At 43.4% G+C, this 13,696-nt stretch overlaps 1 long non-coding RNA gene and 25 other non-coding genes across 26 annotated transcripts; 10 read left to right on the plus strand and 16 right to left on the minus strand.

Annotated features, from left to right (window-relative positions):
- Positions 1–99: 99 nt before the first annotated feature.
- On the minus strand, positions 100–173 carry trnai-aau (transfer RNA isoleucine (anticodon AAU)). Its single transcript has one exon. It is a non-coding gene; the product is annotated as a tRNA-Ile (tRNA).
- Positions 174–506: 333 nt separating this feature from the next.
- On the plus strand, positions 507–579 carry trnaa-agc (transfer RNA alanine (anticodon AGC)). The gene has a single exon. It is a non-coding gene; the product is annotated as a tRNA-Ala (tRNA).
- Positions 580–868: 289 nt separating this feature from the next.
- Positions 869–942, minus strand: trnai-aau (transfer RNA isoleucine (anticodon AAU)). The gene has a single exon. It is a non-coding gene; the product is annotated as a tRNA-Ile (tRNA).
- A 695-nt stretch (positions 943–1,637) lies between these two features.
- Positions 1,638–1,711, minus strand: trnai-aau (transfer RNA isoleucine (anticodon AAU)). Its single transcript has one exon. It is a non-coding gene; the product is annotated as a tRNA-Ile (tRNA).
- A 695-nt stretch (positions 1,712–2,406) lies between these two features.
- On the minus strand, positions 2,407–2,480 carry trnai-aau (transfer RNA isoleucine (anticodon AAU)). Its single transcript has one exon. It is a non-coding gene; the product is annotated as a tRNA-Ile (tRNA).
- A 333-nt stretch (positions 2,481–2,813) lies between these two features.
- On the plus strand, positions 2,814–2,886 carry trnaa-agc (transfer RNA alanine (anticodon AGC)). Its single transcript has one exon. It is a non-coding gene; the product is annotated as a tRNA-Ala (tRNA).
- Positions 2,887–3,175: 289 nt separating this feature from the next.
- Positions 3,176–3,249, minus strand: trnai-aau (transfer RNA isoleucine (anticodon AAU)). Its single transcript has one exon. It is a non-coding gene; the product is annotated as a tRNA-Ile (tRNA).
- A 333-nt stretch (positions 3,250–3,582) lies between these two features.
- Positions 3,583–3,655, plus strand: trnaa-agc (transfer RNA alanine (anticodon AGC)). Its single transcript has one exon. It is a non-coding gene; the product is annotated as a tRNA-Ala (tRNA).
- Positions 3,656–3,944: 289 nt separating this feature from the next.
- Positions 3,945–4,018, minus strand: trnai-aau (transfer RNA isoleucine (anticodon AAU)). Its single transcript has one exon. It is a non-coding gene; the product is annotated as a tRNA-Ile (tRNA).
- Positions 4,019–4,713: 695 nt separating this feature from the next.
- On the minus strand, positions 4,714–4,787 carry trnai-aau (transfer RNA isoleucine (anticodon AAU)). The gene has a single exon. It is a non-coding gene; the product is annotated as a tRNA-Ile (tRNA).
- Positions 4,788–5,120: 333 nt separating this feature from the next.
- trnaa-agc (transfer RNA alanine (anticodon AGC)) lies at positions 5,121–5,193 on the plus strand. The gene has a single exon. It is a non-coding gene; the product is annotated as a tRNA-Ala (tRNA).
- A 289-nt stretch (positions 5,194–5,482) lies between these two features.
- trnai-aau (transfer RNA isoleucine (anticodon AAU)) lies at positions 5,483–5,556 on the minus strand. Its single transcript has one exon. It is a non-coding gene; the product is annotated as a tRNA-Ile (tRNA).
- A 333-nt stretch (positions 5,557–5,889) lies between these two features.
- Positions 5,890–5,962, plus strand: trnaa-agc (transfer RNA alanine (anticodon AGC)). The gene has a single exon. It is a non-coding gene; the product is annotated as a tRNA-Ala (tRNA).
- Positions 5,963–6,251: 289 nt separating this feature from the next.
- On the minus strand, positions 6,252–6,325 carry trnai-aau (transfer RNA isoleucine (anticodon AAU)). Its single transcript has one exon. It is a non-coding gene; the product is annotated as a tRNA-Ile (tRNA).
- Positions 6,326–7,020: 695 nt separating this feature from the next.
- trnai-aau (transfer RNA isoleucine (anticodon AAU)) lies at positions 7,021–7,094 on the minus strand. The gene has a single exon. It is a non-coding gene; the product is annotated as a tRNA-Ile (tRNA).
- Positions 7,095–7,427: 333 nt separating this feature from the next.
- On the plus strand, positions 7,428–7,500 carry trnaa-agc (transfer RNA alanine (anticodon AGC)). The gene has a single exon. It is a non-coding gene; the product is annotated as a tRNA-Ala (tRNA).
- A 289-nt stretch (positions 7,501–7,789) lies between these two features.
- On the minus strand, positions 7,790–7,863 carry trnai-aau (transfer RNA isoleucine (anticodon AAU)). The gene has a single exon. It is a non-coding gene; the product is annotated as a tRNA-Ile (tRNA).
- Positions 7,864–8,196: 333 nt separating this feature from the next.
- Positions 8,197–8,269, plus strand: trnaa-agc (transfer RNA alanine (anticodon AGC)). The gene has a single exon. It is a non-coding gene; the product is annotated as a tRNA-Ala (tRNA).
- Positions 8,270–8,558: 289 nt separating this feature from the next.
- trnai-aau (transfer RNA isoleucine (anticodon AAU)) lies at positions 8,559–8,632 on the minus strand. The gene has a single exon. It is a non-coding gene; the product is annotated as a tRNA-Ile (tRNA).
- Positions 8,633–8,965: 333 nt separating this feature from the next.
- Positions 8,966–9,038, plus strand: trnaa-agc (transfer RNA alanine (anticodon AGC)). Its single transcript has one exon. It is a non-coding gene; the product is annotated as a tRNA-Ala (tRNA).
- A 289-nt stretch (positions 9,039–9,327) lies between these two features.
- Positions 9,328–9,401, minus strand: trnai-aau (transfer RNA isoleucine (anticodon AAU)). The gene has a single exon. It is a non-coding gene; the product is annotated as a tRNA-Ile (tRNA).
- Positions 9,402–9,734: 333 nt separating this feature from the next.
- trnaa-agc (transfer RNA alanine (anticodon AGC)) lies at positions 9,735–9,807 on the plus strand. Its single transcript has one exon. It is a non-coding gene; the product is annotated as a tRNA-Ala (tRNA).
- A 289-nt stretch (positions 9,808–10,096) lies between these two features.
- trnai-aau (transfer RNA isoleucine (anticodon AAU)) lies at positions 10,097–10,170 on the minus strand. The gene has a single exon. It is a non-coding gene; the product is annotated as a tRNA-Ile (tRNA).
- A 333-nt stretch (positions 10,171–10,503) lies between these two features.
- Positions 10,504–10,576, plus strand: trnaa-agc (transfer RNA alanine (anticodon AGC)). Its single transcript has one exon. It is a non-coding gene; the product is annotated as a tRNA-Ala (tRNA).
- Positions 10,577–10,865: 289 nt separating this feature from the next.
- Positions 10,866–10,939, minus strand: trnai-aau (transfer RNA isoleucine (anticodon AAU)). The gene has a single exon. It is a non-coding gene; the product is annotated as a tRNA-Ile (tRNA).
- A 222-nt stretch (positions 10,940–11,161) lies between these two features.
- On the minus strand, positions 11,162–13,696 carry LOC143521786 (uncharacterized). Its single transcript, XR_013132841.1, has 2 exons — positions 12,425–13,696; positions 11,162–11,692 (listed from the first exon to the last, which is right to left on the minus strand). It is a non-coding gene; the product is annotated as an uncharacterized LOC143521786 (long non-coding RNA).

Below are 13,696 nucleotides of genomic sequence, written 5' to 3' on the forward strand. Positions count from 1 at the left end.
TCCGACAAGACTTTCTGATCTCCACCATACAAGTTGGCATTTGAGAGACCCAAAATAACACTAATCCGCCTCATATCTGATCCAAAAGACTATCATCAATGGCCCGTATGGGGATCGAACCCATGACCTTGGCGTTATTAGCACCACGCTCTAACCAGCTGAGCTAACCGGCCTACATGATGGAGTCTTTCTGCAAGTTGTGTGGCTGAGGTAGGCCTGTTCCATGAAAGTATACAAATGGTATGAGGAGGGATGTCTGCGGTAATCGACCAAGCACAGACATTAGTTGACACCTCCAGTTTCCTTCTCTTCTTGGTTGATTGGCGGTCAACGATCAAATTAAATCTACTCAACCTTTGAGCCACTGCTAAAATGCAAGTCCATGCAGCTGTTCACAGTAAAGAAATGTAAAAATCATCAATTGCAGTGTCTGTAGAGCTTTGCACTCTCAGTTTGGACTTGAGCTTTTGTCCAGGATCTGAACAACAAGAGCACTGAGCCTAGTAGGGGAATTAGCTCAAGTGGTAGAGCGCTCGCTTAGCATGCGAGAGGTAGTGGGATCGATGCCCACATTCTCCATTATAGGCATTTCAGTCATGCTCGATAGTGAAAAAGAAAATTGGTGCATGTTTTTTGACCCTGACGCTTCCATAATTCTTTTCACACACTACATGCCAAATCTCTGTTAGAATGTGTCACCTTAAACATGTGATTCGTACTATATGAGTACTCAACAATAAGGGCTCGCACATGTCAAGAGTCCACACTGGCCGACAAGACTTTCTGATCTCCACCATACAAGTTGGCATTTGAGAGACCCAAAATAACACTAATCCGCCTCATATCTGATCCAAAAGACTATCATCAATGGCCCGTATGGGGATCAAACCCATGACCTTGGCGTTATTAGCACCACGCTCTAACCAGCTGAGCTAACCGGCCTACATGATGGAGGCTTTCTGCAAGTTGTGTGGCTGAGGTAGGCCTGTTCCATGAAAGTATACAAATGGTATGAGGAGGGATGTCTGCGGTAATCGACCAAGCACAGACATTAGTTGACACCTCCAGTTTCCTTCTCTTCTTGGTTGATTGGCGGTCAACGATCAAATTAAATCTACTCAACCTTTGAGCCACTGCTAAAATGCAAGTCCATGCAGCTGTTCACAGTAAAGAAATGTAAAAATCATCAATTGCAGTGTCTGTAGAGCTTTGCACTCTCAGTTTGGACTTGAGCTTTTGTCCAGGATCTGAACAACAAGAGCACTGAGCCTCGTAGGGGAATTAGCTCAAGTGGTAGAGCGCTCGCTTAGCATGCAAGAGGTAGTGGGATCGATGCCCACATTCTCCATTATAGGCATTTCAGTCATGCTCGATAGTGAAAAAGAAAATTGGTGCATGTTTTTTGACCCTGACGCTTCCATAATTCTTTTCACACACTACATGCCAAATCTCTGTTAGAATGTGTCACCTTAAACATGTGATTCGTACTATATGAGTACTCAACAATAAGGGCTCGCACATGTCAAGAGTCCACACTGGCCAACAAGACTTTCTGATCTCCACCATACAAGTTGGCATTTGAGAGACCCAAAATAACACTAATCCGCCTCATATCTGATCCAAAAGACTATCATCAATGGCCCGTATGGGGATCGAACCCATGACCTTGGCGTTATTAGCACCATGCTCTAACCAGCTGAGCTAACCGGCCTACATGATGGAGGCTTTCTGCAAGTTGTGTGGCTGAGGTAGGCCTGTTCCATGAAAGTATACAAATGGTATGAGGAGGGATGTCTGCGGTAATCGACCAAGCACAGACATTAGTTGACACCTCCAGTTTCCTTCTCTTCTTGGTTGATTGGCGGTCAACGATCAAATTAAATCTACTCAACCTTTGAGCCACTGCTAAAATGCAAGTCCATGCAGCTGTTCACAGTAAAGAAATGTAAAAATCATCAATTGCAGTGTCTGTAGAGCTTTGCACTCTCAGTTTGGACTTGAGCTTTTGTCCAGGATCTGAACAACAAGAGCACTGAGCCTCGTAGGGGAATTAGCTCAAGTGGTAGAGCGCTCGCTTAGCATGCAAGAGGTAGTGGGATCGATGCCCACATTCTCCATTATAGGCATTTCAGTCATGCTCGATAGTGAAAAAGAAAATTGGTGCATGTTTTTTGACCCTGACGCTTCCATAATTCTTTTCACACACTACATGCCAAATCTCTGTTAGAATGTGTCACCTTAAACATGTGATTCGTACTATATGAGTACTCAACAATAAGGGCTCGCACATGTCAAGAGTCCACACCGTCCGACAAGACTTTCTGATCTCCACCATACAAGTTGGCATTTGAGAGACCCAAAATAACACTAATCCGCCTCATATCTGATCCAAAAGACTATCATCAATGGCCCGTATGGGGATCGAACCCATGACCTTGGCGTTATTAGCACCACGCTCTAACCAGCTGAGCTAACCGGCCTACATGATGGAGTCTTTCTGCAAGTTGTGTGGCTGAGGTAGGCCTGTTCCATGAAAGTATACAAATGGTATGAGGAGGGATGTCTGCGGTAATCGACCAAGCACAGACATTAGTTGACACCTCCAGTTTCCTTCTCTTCTTGGTTGATTGGCGGTCAACGATCAAATTAAATCTACTCAACCTTTGAGCCACTGCTAAAATGCAAGTCCATGCAGCTGTTCACAGTAAAGAAATGTAAAAATCATCAATTGCAGTGTCTGTAGAGCTTTGCACTCTCAGTTTGGACTTGAGCTTTTGTCCAGGATCTGAACAACAAGAGCACTGAGCCTAGTAGGGGAATTAGCTCAAGTGGTAGAGCGCTCGCTTAGCATGCGAGAGGTAGTGGGATCGATGCCCACATTCTCCATTATAGGCATTTCAGTCATGCTCGATAGTGAAAAAGAAAATTGGTGCATGTTTTTTGACCCTGACGCTTCCATAATTCTTTTCACACACTACATGCCAAATCTCTGTTAAAATGTGTCACCTTAAACATGTGATTCGTACTATATGAGTACTCAACAATAAGGGCTCGCACATGTCAAGAGTCCACACCGTCCGACAAGACTTTCTGATCTCCACCATACAAGTTGGCATTTGAGAGACCCAAAATAACACTAATCCGCCTCATATCTGATCCAAAAGACTATCATCAATGGCCCGTATGGGGATCGAACCCATGACCTTGGCGTTATTAGCACCACGCTCTAACCAGCTGAGCTAACCGGCCTACATGATGGAGTCTTTCTGCAAGTTGTGTGGCTGAGGTAGGCCTGTTCCATGAAAGTATACAAATGGTATGAGGAGGGATGTCTGCGGTAATCGACCAAGCACAGACATTAGTTGACACCTCCAGTTTCCTTCTCTTCTTGGTTGATTGGCGGTCAACGATCAAATTAAATCTACTCAACCTTTGAGCCACTGCTAAAATGCAAGTCCATGCAGCTGTTCACAGTAAAGAAATGTAAAAATCATCAATTGCAGTGTCTGTAGAGCTTTGCACTCTCAGTTTGGACTTGAGCTTTTGTCCAGGATCTGAACAACAAGAGCACTGAGCCTAGTAGGGGAATTAGCTCAAGTGGTAGAGCGCTCGCTTAGCATGCGAGAGGTAGTGGGATCGATGCCCACATTCTCCATTATAGGCATTTCAGTCATGCTCGATAGTGAAAAAGAAAATTGGTGCATGTTTTTTGACCCTGACGCTTCCATAATTCTTTTCACACACTACATGCCAAATCTCTGTTAGAATGTGTCACCTTAAACATGTGATTCGTACTATATGAGTACTCAACAATAAGGGCTCGCACATGTCAAGAGTCCACACTGGCCGACAAGACTTTCTGATCTCCACCATACAAGTTGGCATTTGAGAGACCCAAAATAACACTAATCCGCCTCATATCTGATCCAAAAGACTATCATCAATGGCCCGTATGGGGATCGAACCCATGACCTTGGCGTTATTAGCACCACGCTCTAACCAGCTGAGCTAACCGGCCTACATGATGGAGGCTTTCTGCAAGTTGTGTGGCTGAGGTAGGCCTGTTCCATGAAAGTATACAAATGGTATGAGGAGGGATGTCTGCGGTAATCGACCAAGCACAGACATTAGTTGACACCTCCAGTTTCCTTCTCTTCTTGGTTGATTGGCGGTCAACGATCAAATTAAATCTACTCAACCTTTGAGCCACTGCTAAAATGCAAGTCCATGCAGCTGTTCACAGTAAAGAAATGTAAAAATCATCAATTGCAGTGTCTGTAGAGCTTTGCACTCTCAGTTTGGACTTGAGCTTTTGTCCAGGATCTGAACAACAAGAGCACTGAGCCTCGTAGGGGAATTAGCTCAAGTGGTAGAGCGCTCGCTTAGCATGCAAGAGGTAGTGGGATCGATGCCCACATTCTCCATTATAGGCATTTCAGTCATGCTCGATAGTGAAAAAGAAAATTGGTGCATGTTTTTTGACCCTGACGCTTCCATAATTCTTTTCACACACTACATGCCAAATCTCTGTTAGAATGTGTCACCTTAAACATGTGATTCGTACTATATGAGTACTCAACAATAAGGGCTCGCACATGTCAAGAGTCCACACTGGCCGACAAGACTTTCTGATCTCCACCATACAAGTTGGCATTTGAGAGACCCAAAATAACACTAATCCGCCTCATATCTGATCCAAAAGACTATCATCAATGGCCCGTATGGGGATCGAACCCATGACCTTGGCGTTATTAGCACCACGCTCTAACCAGCTGAGCTAACCGGCCTACATGATGGAGTCTTTCTGCAAGTTGTGTGGCTGAGGTAGGCCTGTTCCATGAAAGTATACAAATGGTATGAGGAGGGATGTCTGCGGTAATCGACCAAGCACAGACATTAGTTGACACCTCCAGTTTCCTTCTCTTCTTGGTTGATTGGCGGTCAACGATCAAATTAAATCTACTCAACCTTTGAGCCACTGCTAAAATGCAAGTCCATGCAGCTGTTCACAGTAAAGAAATGTAAAAATCATCAATTGCAGTGTCTGTAGAGCTTTGCACTCTCAGTTTGGACTTGAGCTTTTGTCCAGGATCTGAACAACAAGAGCACTGAGCCTAGTAGGGGAATTAGCTCAAGTGGTAGAGCGCTCGCTTAGCATGCGAGAGGTAGTGGGATCGATGCCCACATTCTCCATTATAGGCATTTCAGTCATGCTCGATAGTGAAAAAGAAAATTGGTGCATGTTTTTTGACCCTGACGCTTCCATAATTCTTTTCACACACTACATGCCAAATCTCTGTTAAAATGTGTCACCTTAAACATGTGATTCGTACTATATGAGTACTCAACAATAAGGGCTCGCACATGTCAAGAGTCCACACCGTCCGACAAGACTTTCTGATCTCCACCATACAAGTTGGCATTTGAGAGACCCAAAATAACACTAATCCGCCTCATATCTGATCCAAAAGACTATCATCAATGGCCCGTATGGGGATCGAACCCATGACCTTGGCGTTATTAGCACCACGCTCTAACCAGCTGAGCTAACCGGCCTACATGATGGAGTCTTTCTGCAAGTTGTGTGGCTGAGGTAGGCCTGTTCCATGAAAGTATACAAATGGTATGAGGAGGGATGTCTGCGGTAATCGACCAAGCACAGACATTAGTTGACACCTCCAGTTTCCTTCTCTTCTTGGTTGATTGGCGGTCAACGATCAAATTAAATCTACTCAACCTTTGAGCCACTGCTAAAATGCAAGTCCATGCAGCTGTTCACAGTAAAGAAATGTAAAAATCATCAATTGCAGTGTCTGTAGAGCTTTGCACTCTCAGTTTGGACTTGAGCTTTTGTCCAGGATCTGAACAACAAGAGCACTGAGCCTAGTAGGGGAATTAGCTCAAGTGGTAGAGCGCTCGCTTAGCATGCGAGAGGTAGTGGGATCGATGCCCACATTCTCCATTATAGGCATTTCAGTCATGCTCGATAGTGAAAAAGAAAATTGGTGCATGTTTTTTGACCCTGACGCTTCCATAATTCTTTTCACACACTACATGCCAAATCTCTGTTAGAATGTGTCACCTTAAACATGTGATTCGTACTATATGAGTACTCAACAATAAGGGCTCGCACATGTCAAGAGTCCACACTGGCCGACAAGACTTTCTGATCTCCACCATACAAGTTGGCATTTGAGAGACCCAAAATAACACTAATCCGCCTCATATCTGATCCAAAAGACTATCATCAATGGCCCGTATGGGGATCGAACCCATGACCTTGGCGTTATTAGCACCACGCTCTAACCAGCTGAGCTAACCGGCCTACATGATGGAGGCTTTCTGCAAGTTGTGTGGCTGAGGTAGGCCTGTTCCATGAAAGTATACAAATGGTATGAGGAGGGATGTCTGCGGTAATCGACCAAGCACAGACATTAGTTGACACCTCCAGTTTCCTTCTCTTCTTGGTTGATTGGCGGTCAACGATCAAATTAAATCTACTCAACCTTTGAGCCACTGCTAAAATGCAAGTCCATGCAGCTGTTCACAGTAAAGAAATGTAAAAATCATCAATTGCAGTGTCTGTAGAGCTTTGCACTCTCAGTTTGGACTTGAGCTTTTGTCCAGGATCTGAACAACAAGAGCACTGAGCCTCGTAGGGGAATTAGCTCAAGTGGTAGAGCGCTCGCTTAGCATGCAAGAGGTAGTGGGATCGATGCCCACATTCTCCATTATAGGCATTTCAGTCATGCTCGATAGTGAAAAAGAAAATTGGTGCATGTTTTTTGACCCTGACGCTTCCATAATTCTTTTCACACACTACATGCCAAATCTCTGTTAGAATGTGTCACCTTAAACATGTGATTCGTACTATATGAGTACTCAACAATAAGGGCTCGCACATGTCAAGAGTCCACACTGGCCGACAAGACTTTCTGATCTCCACCATACAAGTTGGCATTTGAGAGACCCAAAATAACACTAATCCGCCTCATATCTGATCCAAAAGACTATCATCAATGGCCCGTATGGGGATCGAACCCATGACCTTGGCGTTATTAGCACCACGCTCTAACCAGCTGAGCTAACCGGCCTACATGATGGAGTCTTTCTGCAAGTTGTGTGGCTGAGGTAGGCCTGTTCCATGAAAGTATACAAATGGTATGAGGAGGGATGTCTGCGGTAATCGACCAAGCACAGACATTAGTTGACACCTCCAGTTTCCTTCTCTTCTTGGTTGATTGGCGGTCAACGATCAAATTAAATCTACTCAACCTTTGAGCCACTGCTAAAATGCAAGTCCATGCAGCTGTTCACAGTAAAGAAATGTAAAAATCATCAATTGCAGTGTCTGTAGAGCTTTGCACTCTCAGTTTGGACTTGAGCTTTTGTCCAGGATCTGAACAACAAGAGCACTGAGCCTAGTAGGGGAATTAGCTCAAGTGGTAGAGCGCTCGCTTAGCATGCGAGAGGTAGTGGGATCGATGCCCACATTCTCCATTATAGGCATTTCAGTCATGCTCGATAGTGAAAAAGAAAATTGGTGCATGTTTTTTGACCCTGACGCTTCCATAATTCTTTTCACACACTACATGCCAAATCTCTGTTAAAATGTGTCACCTTAAACATGTGATTCGTACTATATGAGTACTCAACAATAAGGGCTCGCACATGTCAAGAGTCCACACCGTCCGACAAGACTTTCTGATCTCCACCATACAAGTTGGCATTTGAGAGACCCAAAATAACACTAATCCGCCTCATATCTGATCCAAAAGACTATCATCAATGGCCCGTATGGGGATCGAACCCATGACCTTGGCGTTATTAGCACCACGCTCTAACCAGCTGAGCTAACCGGCCTACATGATGGAGTCTTTCTGCAAGTTGTGTGGCTGAGGTAGGCCTGTTCCATGAAAGTATACAAATGGTATGAGGAGGGATGTCTGCGGTAATCGACCAAGCACAGACATTAGTTGACACCTCCAGTTTCCTTCTCTTCTTGGTTGATTGGCGGTCAACGATCAAATTAAATCTACTCAACCTTTGAGCCACTGCTAAAATGCAAGTCCATGCAGCTGTTCACAGTAAAGAAATGTAAAAATCATCAATTGCAGTGTCTGTAGAGCTTTGCACTCTCAGTTTGGACTTGAGCTTTTGTCCAGGATCTGAACAACAAGAGCACTGAGCCTAGTAGGGGAATTAGCTCAAGTGGTAGAGCGCTCGCTTAGCATGCGAGAGGTAGTGGGATCGATGCCCACATTCTCCATTATAGGCATTTCAGTCATGCTCGATAGTGAAAAAGAAAATTGGTGCATGTTTTTTGACCCTGACGCTTCCATAATTCTTTTCACACACTACATGCCAAATCTCTGTTAGAATGTGTCACCTTAAACATGTGATTCGTACTATATGAGTACTCAACAATAAGGGCTCGCACATGTCAAGAGTCCACACTGGCCGACAAGACTTTCTGATCTCCACCATACAAGTTGGCATTTGAGAGACCCAAAATAACACTAATCCGCCTCATATCTGATCCAAAAGACTATCATCAATGGCCCGTATGGGGATCGAACCCATGACCTTGGCGTTATTAGCACCACGCTCTAACCAGCTGAGCTAACCGGCCTACATGATGGAGGCTTTCTGCAAGTTGTGTGGCTGAGGTAGGCCTGTTCCATGAAAGTATACAAATGGTATGAGGAGGGATGTCTGCGGTAATCGACCAAGCACAGACATTAGTTGACACCTCCAGTTTCCTTCTCTTCTTGGTTGATTGGCGGTCAACGATCAAATTAAATCTACTCAACCTTTGAGCCACTGCTAAAATGCAAGTCCATGCAGCTGTTCACAGTAAAGAAATGTAAAAATCATCAATTGCAGTGTCTGTAGAGCTTTGCACTCTCAGTTTGGACTTGAGCTTTTGTCCAGGATCTGAACAACAAGAGCACTGAGCCTAGTAGGGGAATTAGCTCAAGTGGTAGAGCGCTCGCTTAGCATGCGAGAGGTAGTGGGATCGATGCCCACATTCTCCATTATAGGCATTTCAGTCATGCTCGATAGTGAAAAAGAAAATTGGTGCATGTTTTTTGACCCTGACGCTTCCATAATTCTTTTCACACACTACATGCCAAATCTCTGTTAAAATGTGTCACCTTAAACATGTGATTCGTACTATATGAGTACTCAACAATAAGGGCTCGCACATGTCAAGAGTCCACACCGTCCGACAAGACTTTCTGATCTCCACCATACAAGTTGGCATTTGAGAGACCCAAAATAACACTAATCCGCCTCATATCTGATCCAAAAGACTATCATCAATGGCCCGTATGGGGATCGAACCCATGACCTTGGCGTTATTAGCACCACGCTCTAACCAGCTGAGCTAACCGGCCTACATGATGGAGGCTTTCTGCAAGTTGTGTGGCTGAGGTAGGCCTGTTCCATGAAAGTATACAAATGGTATGAGGAGGGATGTCTGCGGTAATCGACCAAGCACAGACATTAGTTGACACCTCCAGTTTCCTTCTCTTCTTGGTTGATTGGCGGTCAACGATCAAATTAAATCTACTCAACCTTTGAGCCACTGCTAAAATGCAAGTCCATGCAGCTGTTCACAGTAAAGAAATGTAAAAATCATCAATTGCAGTGTCTGTAGAGCTTTGCACTCTCAGTTTGGACTTGAGCTTTTGTCCAGGATCTGAACAACAAGAGCACTGAGCCTAGTAGGGGAATTAGCTCAAGTGGTAGAGCGCTCGCTTAGCATGCGAGAGGTAGTGGGATCGATGCCCACATTCTCCATTATAGGCATTTCAGTCATGCTCGATAGTGAAAAAGAAAATTGGTGCATGTTTTTTGACCCTGACGCTTCCATAATTCTTTTCACACACTACATGCCAAATCTCTGTTAAAATGTGTCACCTTAAACATGTGATTCGTACTATATGAGTACTCAACAATAAGGGCTCGCACATGTCAAGAGTCCACACCGTCCGACAAGACTTTCTGATCTCCACCATACAAGTTGGCATTTGAGAGACCCAAAATAACACTAATCCGCCTCATATCTGATCCAAAAGACTATCATCAATGGCCCGTATGGGGATCGAACCCATGACCTTGGCGTTATTAGCACCACGCTCTAACCAGCTGAGCTAACCGGCCTACATGATGGAGTCTTTCTGCAAGTTGTGTGGCTGAGGTAGGCCTGTTCCATGAAAGTATACAAATGGTATGAGGAGGGATGTCTGCGGTAATCGACCAAGCACAGACATTAGTTGACACCTCCAGTTTCCTTCTCTTCTTGGTTGATTGGCGGTCAACGATCAAATTAAATCTACTCAACCTTTGAGCCACTGCTAAAATGCAAGTCCATGCAGCTGTTCACAGTAAAGAAATGTAAAAATCATCAATTGCAGTGTCTGTAGAGCTTTGCACTCTCAGTTTGGACTTGAGCTTTTGTCCAGGATCTGAACAACAAGAGCACTGAGCCTAGTAGGGGAATTAGCTCAAGTGGTAGAGCGCTCGCTTAGCATGCGAGAGGTAGTGGGATCGATGCCCACATTCTCCATTATAGGCATTTCAGTCATGCTCGATAGTGAAAAAGAAAATTGGTGCATGTTTTTTGACCCTGACGCTTCCATAATTCTTTTCACACACTACATGCCAAATCTCTGTTAGAATGTGTCACCTTAAACATGTGATTCGTACTATATGAGTACTCAACAATAAGGGCTCGCACATGTCAAGAGTCCACACTGGCCGACAAGACTTTCTGATCTCCACCATACAAGTTGGCATTTGAGAGACCCAAAATAACACTAATCCGCCTCATATCTGATCCAAAAGACTATCATCAATGGCCCGTATGGGGATCGAACCCATGACCTTGGCGTTATTAGCACCACGCTCTAACCAGCTGAGCTAACTGGCCTACATGATGGACACTTTCTGCAAGTTGTGTGGCTGAGGAAGGCCCGTTCCATGAAATTATACAAATGGTATGAGGAGGGATGTCTGCGGTATTTGTTTTGTTCAGGGTTCTTGCAGGTTTCAGTGAGTTAAATTTAAGACTTTTTAAGACCTTTTAAGACCATTCTCAGTGAAATTTAAGACCAACACAACACATTACCACAAACAATCCAATGATCCCAGAAACTCTTAAAACATTTTATTTTGATTAATTTAGTTACAGGATTACATTAATTCAATATTAAAACAATCAAAATAGTAACACTCAACCCAAGCAACCTTACCAACACAACACTAGCATATCTACATACAACCTCACCCTACATATCTCTGAGTTCTTCCTTTTCAGTACCAATCTCAGCATTTGACTTGTAAAGGAGCTGAGCCATCTTGGATCCAGCCTTGCCCTCAGCTTCTTCTGCAAGAGAATTTGCCACTCTAGCAAGACAAGTGGATACGTCTTCCAAGCTTTTCTTCCTTTTCTTAAGGTCCTCTAAAGACTGCTCAGTCAGCTTTCTTTTCTGGCTCTGGGATTCCTTTTCTTTCCTGATTCATTCCTGATCCAGAAAGAGTCAGTATTTTGACCGTGCTGCACCCACAGATGCTAAGAGTTCCTTGGTGAGGGGAACCTGTGACACCTCCATGCATTGTGACAGTCACATATGAGTCTGTGTGTGCCAGTTGTGTCCTCTTGCATGTTTTCTGCCTCCACCTCCTTGTTGGAAAATAAGAAATAAAAAGATAGACGTACACCATCAAATTAAATAATCATACACACATTATACATTTAACAACATGTAGACTCAGCCTATCTTCAAGTATGTCTAAGGCATGGTTTGACCAAAATCCTCACACCCTGCAGCTGATAAAATTTATTAAATGTTACATTTTGGTTAAATTACTGAAATAAATGAAATTATAAAATTAACTAATTAAATAAAGGCTCAGAATTTTATTTCCCCAGGCCATCTGTATCTTAAAACACACAAAACTTTTTTAACCCCCTACCTTCTTTTCTATTTATTATCCCGATGAAACCAACTTACTTTGTCTAGCCATGCTGAATATGAATTTGAATGTTAACATTGAAAACGTTGGGACACACTACCTGTTTTTACCCTATGCCCACTAAAAGGCAATACATCAGTACAATGTAAATAAAACCATCTGCAATCCATGAAAGAGCATGGGACAGTGGAACATGTTTCAAAACATGACATAACCCATCTACAGGGCATAGTTGTTTTTTTTTACATTTTACATGATTTAACACAGTAAATATATTTTTATTTCCTCTAGCTGGGATTTAGCATGCATTGAAACATTTCTCTAACTCAATGCCATGGACAGTACATGGTTCTGAGATGTTTTTGTATTGTAGCCTAATTGTATAAAATGGTTAACACATTGAAAAGAAGACTGTGGAGCATAAGTAAGGATCACTTACTTTGATAAGTTTTGGTAGATCCTGCGCTGTTTCATGGCCCATGAAATGAGAGCCCATGTACCTCGATTGCACATATCCATTGCTCCAGAACCGAACATGAAGATCCAGCTGTTTGGATTTTGTGGTTGAATTAAAGCTTTCATCGAACATTAACACATACGGCCCGGTAAGAGCGTATCAACTCTCTCTTGATGAAGTCTGCCAAGCCAAATCTAGCTATATATGCGATTTGTTTAGTCCACACGAAAACTTTTTCGCGATATTCGAACCAGGGAACATTGCCGTCACTCTATCCTAATGTAGCCCGAATATCATTAGCCGAAGCACTAGTGATACTGCGGTGGAGTCCGGCGGGACCCGGCACTGACGATAGCGAAAACGGCGGGGATGAGGCACAACATTGCGTGAAGGCTTTTCGTGACAAGGGCCGTTTCCTGCCTGCGGTTATTATGGGTTTTGTAGTTTAATTAATTAACACGTACCAACACCTGTAGCCCCGCACAAACACAGACAACACAGAACTGACTTCCGGACGTTTCGATTAAACTACACTTTTCTAAAATTAACTAAGGTAAAATTTTAAGACCTGACTAAATTAAATTTAAGACCTTGGATGAAAATCTGGCTGTTTTTTAAGTCTTTTAAGGCCTTAAATTTAAAGTTTTGAATTTCAGACATTTTAAGACTTTTTAAGACCCCGCGGGAACCCTGTTGTTTATAGGCAAAATAGAGAGACACTACGCATCTGTTTCAGGACAACAGTACAAACATTCAGCTCATTCCCAAATATAAAAATCTATGTATAGAATAATAGAGTATAGAATAATTTCCTGCACAGACAGAATGAGTGAGCCATTTTACACAGACTTGCTTTGTTGTCTACTCAGATTGGACATTTCAGTTACAGTACAGTGTGTTAAAGTCAAAAGGTACCATTGAACTAGAACACTGCTAAATACAATATTCAATGCTGATTGGAAAAAAAAACATACAACACAACCAGTGGAAACCAGGGAAACCATGAACTGTGGGGAAAATCATGGACTAGGAGCACCACCCAGATTTACACACAGAGCACACTGAGGTAAAATTTACCATCCTCTAGCACAGGGGTACTCAACTGGCGGACCGCGGTCCGGATCCGGACCCGAACGCAGTCCTGTCCGGACCCAATCTCATTCCTGATTAACTGGATACGGACCAAAAAAAAAACCGGAGCATTTATTTCAGGGCTATTGAAAAAACACTCCGTCACGAGTGTTACGTTTGCCA

The sequence above is a fragment of the Brachyhypopomus gauderio genome, chromosome 1, assembly GCF_052324685.1.
Source record: "Brachyhypopomus gauderio isolate BG-103 chromosome 1, BGAUD_0.2, whole genome shotgun sequence".
Taxonomy (NCBI): Eukaryota; Metazoa; Chordata; class Actinopteri; order Gymnotiformes; family Hypopomidae; genus Brachyhypopomus; species Brachyhypopomus gauderio.